Raw genomic sequence first — 9,100 nt, forward strand, 5'->3', positions numbered from 1 at the left:
AATAAACCTAATGGACTATATAAAGCCAAACCAGTTTATAAAATTACTTTCGTGTAATATCTTTATGATTATAGCAGATCTCTATTTGCGCACTAAGGTAAATAGCCAAAGTCCCATTAGGCATTTTGTCAAATAGCTTAAGCGACATTCCTTTCCTCCATGCCTGATCAAAAAAACCCATTCAAATAATTAAGCCCATACCCTCCCATTTCCAATGACTGCTCGATAACTATTCCCCCAAGGGGAATTTCATAAATCTTACCAACATCACTCCAAACACCTTAAGGCTCTCCTATACCCAAACAACAAAACCACAAAACACAAGGAAAAGAAATAGAACGTGGAACAACCAGATTGAAAACATATATGCTCAATACAACCTTTTTACCATCTACCACAAAATGCTTCAGTTAATGGTTAAAAACTCCTCAACAATTTGGCTCTCATAAGCAGTGGCAAGCTTGTGTACATATAGTGCATCAGAAAATATCAAAAGCTGGGGTGATTTTCTACAACTGGAGTCATCTCTTCCACAATATCTCTGTTAACAACTTGATGTAAACTAAAATTACATACGATTCCTAAATACAAATTTCTTTTGCATTCACTTTGACCGAGGGAACTCATCTTTCTGATGCAAGTAAGTCATGATGGTGTAGAAAGTTTGGACAATTGCAAGCGATAAGAGCACAAACGCAGCCAATGCCGAAATGAACGACCAAGGAGTCTCAAAATACTTATGCTTGAAGGTCGTCCACTGCACGTTCCAACTATTTCTATAATACTCGTCCACATTCACAAACAACATGGACAAATAGCAATTACTATCAACAATCACGTCCTTGCCCATCTTGTTGATGAAGCGCGCAACCTCGTGATCGTTACCAAGATTGTTATCCACAATGTTGTGGTGGCGTAGGTACTCAACATCATTGGCACTTTCCACGAGGCACCCCAAGAAGGTTGCATAAGTGGTAAAGTGTGTGGAGACGTAGCAATAACACTGCTCGAATGCCAAGCAATTTAACAAGAAAGAGCACATGAATTCGTCAAGTTTAAGACGAGGCATCTCAATCACGCCATTCTTGAATTTCACAAGCAAGAAGCTTTCTGCTTGAACCAGATTGAGCTTAATCCCCGAGCGGCGGAGCTTTGAGAAGCTATGCATAACATGGTTTGGTGTGTCACTGCATTGTGTTATGTCTTCCTTGGGTATAAATCTTAAACGAAGCAAGTCCAGTAAATGACAGCCTTTTAGATCAGGAAACCAGCTGCATATGAAATCTTGGGGTCTTCGCAATCTGGTAGCTTCGTTGAAGAATTCAATAGCAAGCAAGGACAAGCTAGACTCCTCGCTAGGCATTTTGGATATTTCAAATAACTTTTCTAGAATAAAGAATGGTATCTGATTCTCGAGTAGGACCAAGTCCCTATATAAAGATGGTAATATCCAACGAACGGTGGCCAAAGGATCATTGCCCTCGAATAGTTTCCGGTCTTTAATCTTGCGAAAAAAGTTCTATTATAAAGCAGCCATCAAGAACCATCATTTCGATGAACTTATGGGATTCAAGTTGAATGATCTCCGAATAGCATTTCCTAGCATCCCTTTCAAGAGGCTTTATGCTTTCCAAGTAGAACTCTAAGGTCCTGATCGGTCCTCTATAGAGCAAGGTTTTGAGACAACGCCACTTGTGCTCCTCAATCATCATGAGTTGCGGCTTGCCATGGTGATAGGGTCCAATGGAGACAACAGAAGGATCATATGAGTTGCTGACAAACATATGGGGGACTTTGAAGATGCACCTTGTGCTTTTGCTGGTGGTTACACTCGGTGACCTTGGAGTGTTGATCTTAGAGATCTTATTTATCATTTCTTGCCCCTCATTATTGATTTTTATCCCTACATCGAGAATGTGGATGCAAGCATAAATAAGTATAATTAAAATATTCACTAAACTAATATATCATTACATTCACTATACATACTCAAGTTCTATATATAATTAAACAAAGAAGTATGTTTGTTAATTAAAAGAGGGTTAAATGCAAAATCAATATCTGACTTTTCGCGTTTTATAAATTGGAACCAAGATTTTCAACTTTTACAACATTGATAATGAAGAATTTGAGAACTAGCAATCAATTACTTTTGTCAATTTTATATTAGAAATAACAAAAAATCTCTAATAAACATAAAAATATATTTCAAAATCTAAAAATTATAAAACTAATAAATAAATAAGAAAATCTTAAAATAAAAGTTAAAAATAAGAAAATCTTAAAATAAGAAATTTTTTTACAATATATCTAAAAGTTAAAAAATTAAGCAAGATCTATTAAAATAGAAAACTAAAAAAATTTAAAAGATCATTAAACCAGAAAAATTCAACAAACAAATAATTTATTAAAACATGAAAGCAAGAAAAAATAAAAATAGATATTTTAGTACAAAACAAAAAAAGATAAAAAAAAAAAAAAAGAAAAGAAAAAGAAAGAGGCAGACAGTTGACTCCCTGACAGCACTGGGCGAGTAAGGGGAATTCCTTACATGCCACCCAGCCCTTGGTGGCCTAGATTTGTTATTATATTTTTAATTTATAGCAAGGGTATTTTTTATTATATTTATTAATCTCTTGGATTTATTTTATGATTATTATAGTTTAAAATATATTTTTACGATTTTATTATGTATTTTTTAAAAGTTTCTTTTTCTTAAGTATCAATGTTGTGAAAATTAAAAATTATGGAGTCAGATTTATAAAAACATAAACATCCAAATACTGTATTTATGTTTCAAAAATAATTATAATGGAACTAGTAACAGTGCACGTGTGGAAAGTGTGAAAATCATGTTTTCTGTTATTAAATAAATACCTGATCTCGTAGTTGTAGAGGACGTCTGTTCACTTTCTGGGAATGCGGCTCCTGAAAGTTGATCTTCTCGACCGATAGTACTAGTCATTGGCCCGCTATCATCTTGTTGTACTCCCGACGGCTCCAAGCCAGGCGGAAGCCTCGGAACATCTTCTTCCTGAATCTTTTTTTTTTATTTAAATCATTCAGAAAATTCATAAAGATTAAGGTTTATTAGATCTTGCCAAATTGATGAAACTCATACAAAATATGTTTGAATCAAGAAAGTTGATATGATTTTTTAATCAACATTTTTAAAACATGGTCATGAAATTTATTAAAATTAATTGTCCAGAGGTATAATATAGCTTTTTTAAGAATTATTATACATGTTATATTCTCGACCTATTTTCATCATATTGTGATAACATTACTTACCCACCAAATATATATCAAAATTAGGTTTTTTTAAATAAAAGAAATTAAAAGTTGGTAGATAATATATATGTACCAGATCATTACGGTATGATAGAAATTGGATGAGTGCAGGATATAAATTTTATTTTTTTGTATTAAAGAAAGTTGATTTAAATGATTAGATGAATGGAGTTTTTGAAAAAGGAAAAACTATTTTCAATCTTGTATTTACCAAAGTAATTTTCAAAAATGCTGTTTTTTTTTTTTTTTGGCATGAATTCTTATTATAAATAATATGGTATTTATATTTAAGACGTCATTGACGCCTAACTGCTGCATGGAGATGAGATCAATCAGTACGCGGCTTACCTGGCGCTGCTCTACAGGACTTTCTAATGTGTATGTAGAACTAGAAGGGACTAAACTGAATGGCGCCATTTCTGCGAGTGAAAAATAAAATTAAGGACTAAATAAAATTAAGCAGCATTATCCATTGCCATTTACGGATAATTAATAAACATGTCTATACGTACGTAAGTGATGAATTGCATGCAAATAATACATTCTAATTTCTAGTTCACCTTCGCTAGCTAGCTAGTAACTACAATATCAGATTTTCCCTTGGAAAGGGTACTTCACCACTATTTCACTTTTGTGCCATTCAAAAAAATATAAATCACTTGATCACGAGTTGTCCAAAAGGGAAGTTGGATTGAAAAAAAAAATCTGTAAATTTGATAATTATTTATAGAGTATGTGGGAAGCTTTATTTTAAGAGAAATTGGATAATCTTTCAAAGATTCTAGTTCATCATCCTCAACGTCATCGACTTCACGTTGAGGAGGATGAACTAAATTAATAATCTTACCAAAAATTTGGAAATTGCATAGCGTGAGAATGAGTATATGAGATCAAGACAGAAGTGTTAGAGTCTACCTTAAAGTGACAATCTCATTTAGATACGCGTTTGCAGGACCAACAAAAAGACCAAGAGGAAAGAATACGTAGTAAAGTCCAAGAGCAAGTGCAGCGGGAGATTATGATGCAAATAGAGCATTTTATGTCATTGCAACAGAATGGGAGTGGGGGAGAAAAAAATAAGAAATAAATTTTATCACTTTTATCAGTGTATATAACTTTTAATATCTAATTTAAAAAAACTTTATAAGACATTTTTAGTTATTAAAAGATGGTGTGTAATATGATACAATTGTTATATTTTTTAATGTTATGAAATTAATATTTTTGATTTGTACGTTCGAATGTAAATAAAAAACGTTCGAACATTGATTCACAATCTAACCAACATTCGAACGTAATTACACAAAATTATAACATCACGTTCGAACGTACTCACCATCAAACAAACAAACGTTCAAATGTTTAAACGATTAACATTTGAACAAATCTCCGAACATACCACTTGCGTTCAAATGCTTATTCATGAACATTCGAATGGAAATTCGAATGTTTATTGTAATTAACGTTTGAACTTAAATATGATACGTTCAAACTATAATCAACGAACGTCAACTTCTATCATTCGAATGCCAATTAGTCGGGTTGAAGTTCGAATGTTCGATTGGATGTCCGAATGTTACTTTCTGTGACAGATCTCAACCGTCACAAAAAATAGAACGTTCGAACGTTACACCAAATGGAACATCTCCAACCGTGACTAAAAATATTTTTAATGACGATTGAACATTAAATCGTCACCAATTATTTTCTGTGACGCACATTAAATGACGGTCGTGGTGATGGTTTCAAACAGTCACCAAATGTCTTTAGTGACGTTTTAGTTATTTTTTTTTTTACGGTTTCCTCTGTCACAAAAGATAAATTGTGTTGTAGTGTATCTAACAATATATGATTTGTCATTTTTATCTTTCGGTTTAAATACATACATAATATTTAAAAATAAGGATATAAGGGTTAAATTGACAAGCTTGCGGTTAGTTTTTTAACGGAAGATTGATGGAGGAGGTATTTGATTTCGAGTTATCAAATTCACAAGTATCAACATCGTGAAAATTAAAAATAATTATAATCGAACTAGCAACAGTGCACGTGTGGAAAGTGCGAAAATCATGTTTTCTGTTTAAATATATACCTGATCTCGTACTTGTAGAAGACGTCTGATCTCTTTCTGGGACTGCAGCTCCTGAACGTTTACCTCGTACAATATCTAGTACTTTTTTTGCTAACGGCTGAGCAATTGGTCTCTGTTTTTTTTTTTTTAAATCATTCAGAAAATTTATAAAGATTAAGGTTTATTAGATCTTGCCAAATTGATGATCAAACTCATACAAAATATGTTTGAATCAAAAAAGTTAATATGATTTTTTTATCAACATTTTTAAAACGTGATCATGAAATTTATTATAATTAATTGTCCAGAGGTATAATATAGTTTTTTTAGGACTTATTATAAATGTTATATTCTCGACTCATTTTCATCCTATTGTGAGAACATTACTTACTCACCAAATATATATCACAAATAGGTTTTTTAAAATAAAAGAATTTAAAAGTTGGTAGATAATATATATGTACCAGATCATTACAGTATGATAGAAATTGGATGAGAGTGTAGCATATAAATTTTTTCTTTTTGTATTAATGAAAGTTGATTTCAATGATTAGATGAATGGAGTTTTTGAAAAATAAAAAACTATTTTCAATCTTGTATTTACCAAAGTAAAAGTACTTTTTTTTTTTTTTTGGTTTGAATTCTTATTAAAAATAATATGGTATTTATATTTAAAAAGTCGTTGACGCCTAATTGCTGCATGGAGATCAGATCAATCAGTACGCGGCTTACCTTCACCAAGCCCCGCTTAGGTGGGAATCGTGGGATTATAACTGAATCCATTTCTGCGAGTGAAAAATAAAATTTAGGACTAAATAAAATTAAGCAGCATTAATATCCATTGCCATTTACTGATAATTAATAAACATCTACGTACGTAAGTGATGAATCGCATGCAAATAATACATTCTAATTTCTTATTCACCTTCTCTAGCTAGCTACTAGCTACAATATCAGATTTTCCCTTGGAAAGGGTACGTACTTCACCTCTAATTCACTTAAGTTGGTGCCTTTTAGAAAAATATAAATCACTTGATCACGAGTTGTCCAAAAGAGAAGTTGGATTGAAAAAAAAATAAAAAACTGTAAATTTGATAATTATTTAGAGTATGTGGGATGCTTATTTTAAGAGAAATTGGTCCATTGTTTTTTTAATAAATTGTTAAAATAATGGCGAGTCTCACATGTTTAATGAATACTTGCCAAGTACTTTGAAGATTATTCAAAGAAATTGTCCATCAATCTAATTTGATATCTGTTTGCACAGAAATGCCACAAAAATAATAAAACAAAATAAAATAGCTAATAAATAACAGGACTTAACAAAAGCGCTCAAAAACTATTGATCAGCATTGTCCTTCAGCACAAGAATTAATAGATTTCTTCTTAATTTTTTTAACAAAAGAAAAAAAAATACATAATTTATTAGATATAGTTGATTGACAAAATAATACAAAGAAAGTACTCACCGAAGGTTACAGTATGTACTTTGTTTGAAATAAAATTCTCCCCTTTTGTCTCAAAAGTTCATACTCCAGCACACCTCATCATGTGCATGCATGCGCTGCACGAAATAAACAACAACACAAGAATTCAAATGAAATTTACACTTGGTGAAAATCGATCTGCCTCAAAATAGAGATAAGAGAAGGAACATACGATGGCCGAAAGGATGATAAATGGTTTTTTTTTTTTGTATATATTTCTTTTAAGAGAGGTGTAGCCATGAGCCCCACAAACTAATTAACTTTCATGCTCGTGTTGGAACTATGAGTACTACTTCAGCTTGCAAAGCAAATAAAGTACTTCAATTTAGAGATGAGTTGTGATCACTACTCAGAACACTTACGATTATTTTAACTCTGGCCCAATCATTAGAGTTTTGGGGCTCAAGCTCACACTACAACAATAGTAAAAAAAATAACCATCATCATTCTCTAATTGCAAAAATGGCTTTTGAAATGTTTCTGCAATTTCTAGCATGAGATAAGTGAAGTTCCATCTGGTAGGTACGTCAAGACACACCTATTTTGAACATCTTATTTCCTTCTCCATACACTTTTTGAATTTTTCCATTCTCTGTACACTTTTTGTATAACTCCTACCCAGAATCAAACTTCATATTCAACATATATACTACAGAGAAGCAAATCGACAACCTTTAAGGGCACTGAGTAAAGGTAGCAGTTTGATGAGTTCAAGTGAATGATGCAATGACAGCAAGTTGTGTTTCAATCAACTAAACTTTAAGGGCAGGCTTTTCACTTGAAGTTCCCACTAGCCTTTTTTATCATTTTGAAAGGCTTTGTGCAGAAATTACTTTTTTTCTTTTTGCTGCATAAAGGAGTACACATCTAACATCAACCCAGAAAAGTGACAGACTCAGCCTCACAAAACTTCATAATTTAACACAAATGGGTCCCAAATGACTGAACAAAGGAAACCAAGTCTGAACATATGAACATGAAAATGGTTAACTTATAAGTTATAACTCTTCTGCAACAATTTTCCAACTCTATATCAACAGAGGAAGTGTAATTTTATAGAATTGAGATTATTTTTAATAAAATAGTTTAATTATGTCAATTGATTATAAAATAAATTATAAGAGAGTAGCAGGATTATAGATAAACCCTGTTGAATGTAGCACGTCAGCATGTTAATTTGAAGGGATAAATTTAATTGGGTTGGTGATTTTATAAGGGGTTTGCAAACGGCAACTTCAGTCTTCAAGTTTAATAATGCTCTGTTGTGGCCCTTATCTCTTTGCTTGAAGAATTCTCTGTTTTGGGGGACGAAATGCATAATGCAATCCTCTTCTGGGTTGATGGTCTGAAGGGACGAAATGGGTCAAATTACAAAGAAATAACAGCAACATCCTCAAGAACGATAACTCTCTCTCTCCAGAAATTACACCATCTCAAAGTTCTAAACCAAATCATCCGATTCCAAAAAATAAATAGAGAAAGAAAGATCAGAATCTCACCTCGGGGGGTCTAACCGTATGGGTTGCTAAACCCCGTCGTTGACTCGACCACGTACGGCGACCACGCTATCGCTGCCTGTTACGTGCGGCTGTCTAGGGGTGCTGTCTGAAGGAAGAATGAAATGGGTTTTATCATTCATGTGAAGGGCAAGTGAGCGCTCTGTCATTCATGTCTTATAAGAGGAAAAATTCGCCCCAGTACACCTAACGTGTTTGGTTGGATAAAAAAAAAAAATTCTTAAAGGTGTGTTGTGGCTTTCGGTCTATGTCTAGCATTTCTCTTATAAGAGTTTTTCGTTGACTTAGTCAAATGCATATTTAAAATTGAAAAAATTTAACTACTATCATATTTTTTTTATATTTATCTATTTTATTTAAATTCAATCTCCATGATAAATTAGCGATTCACTATCTATATAATAATAAAATATTATTAAATTAATAATTTTTTATTTAATTTATTTATATCACATTTTATAATTCTATCAATTTAATATTAATAATAATTATATTCTAATTAAATTAATATTAAAAAAACATATTTTTAAAAGTTATTTAATGCTAATAATAAAAAATATTTGATTAAACTCATTTAAAATTCTTCTAGATTTTTTAATTACAAATCAAATAATATTTTTACTTGGAATGAAAAATTAATATTTTAATATTTACTTGAAGTGAGAAATTAGTATTTTAATGTTTGATTAATTAATTATTGTTCTCTATCTTTGACCAACCACTATAGCAGA

At 31.8% G+C, this 9,100-nt stretch overlaps 1 pseudogene; it reads right to left on the reverse strand.

The window, feature by feature from the left end:
- Positions 1-348: 348 nt before the first annotated feature.
- Positions 349-8,345, reverse strand: LOC108980728 (annotated as a pseudogene).
- Between the last annotated feature and the right edge of the window lie 755 nt (positions 8,346-9,100).

Source organism: Juglans regia, chromosome 4, assembly GCF_001411555.2.
Source record: "Juglans regia cultivar Chandler chromosome 4, Walnut 2.0, whole genome shotgun sequence".
NCBI classification, from domain to species: Eukaryota; Viridiplantae; Streptophyta; class Magnoliopsida; order Fagales; family Juglandaceae; genus Juglans; species Juglans regia.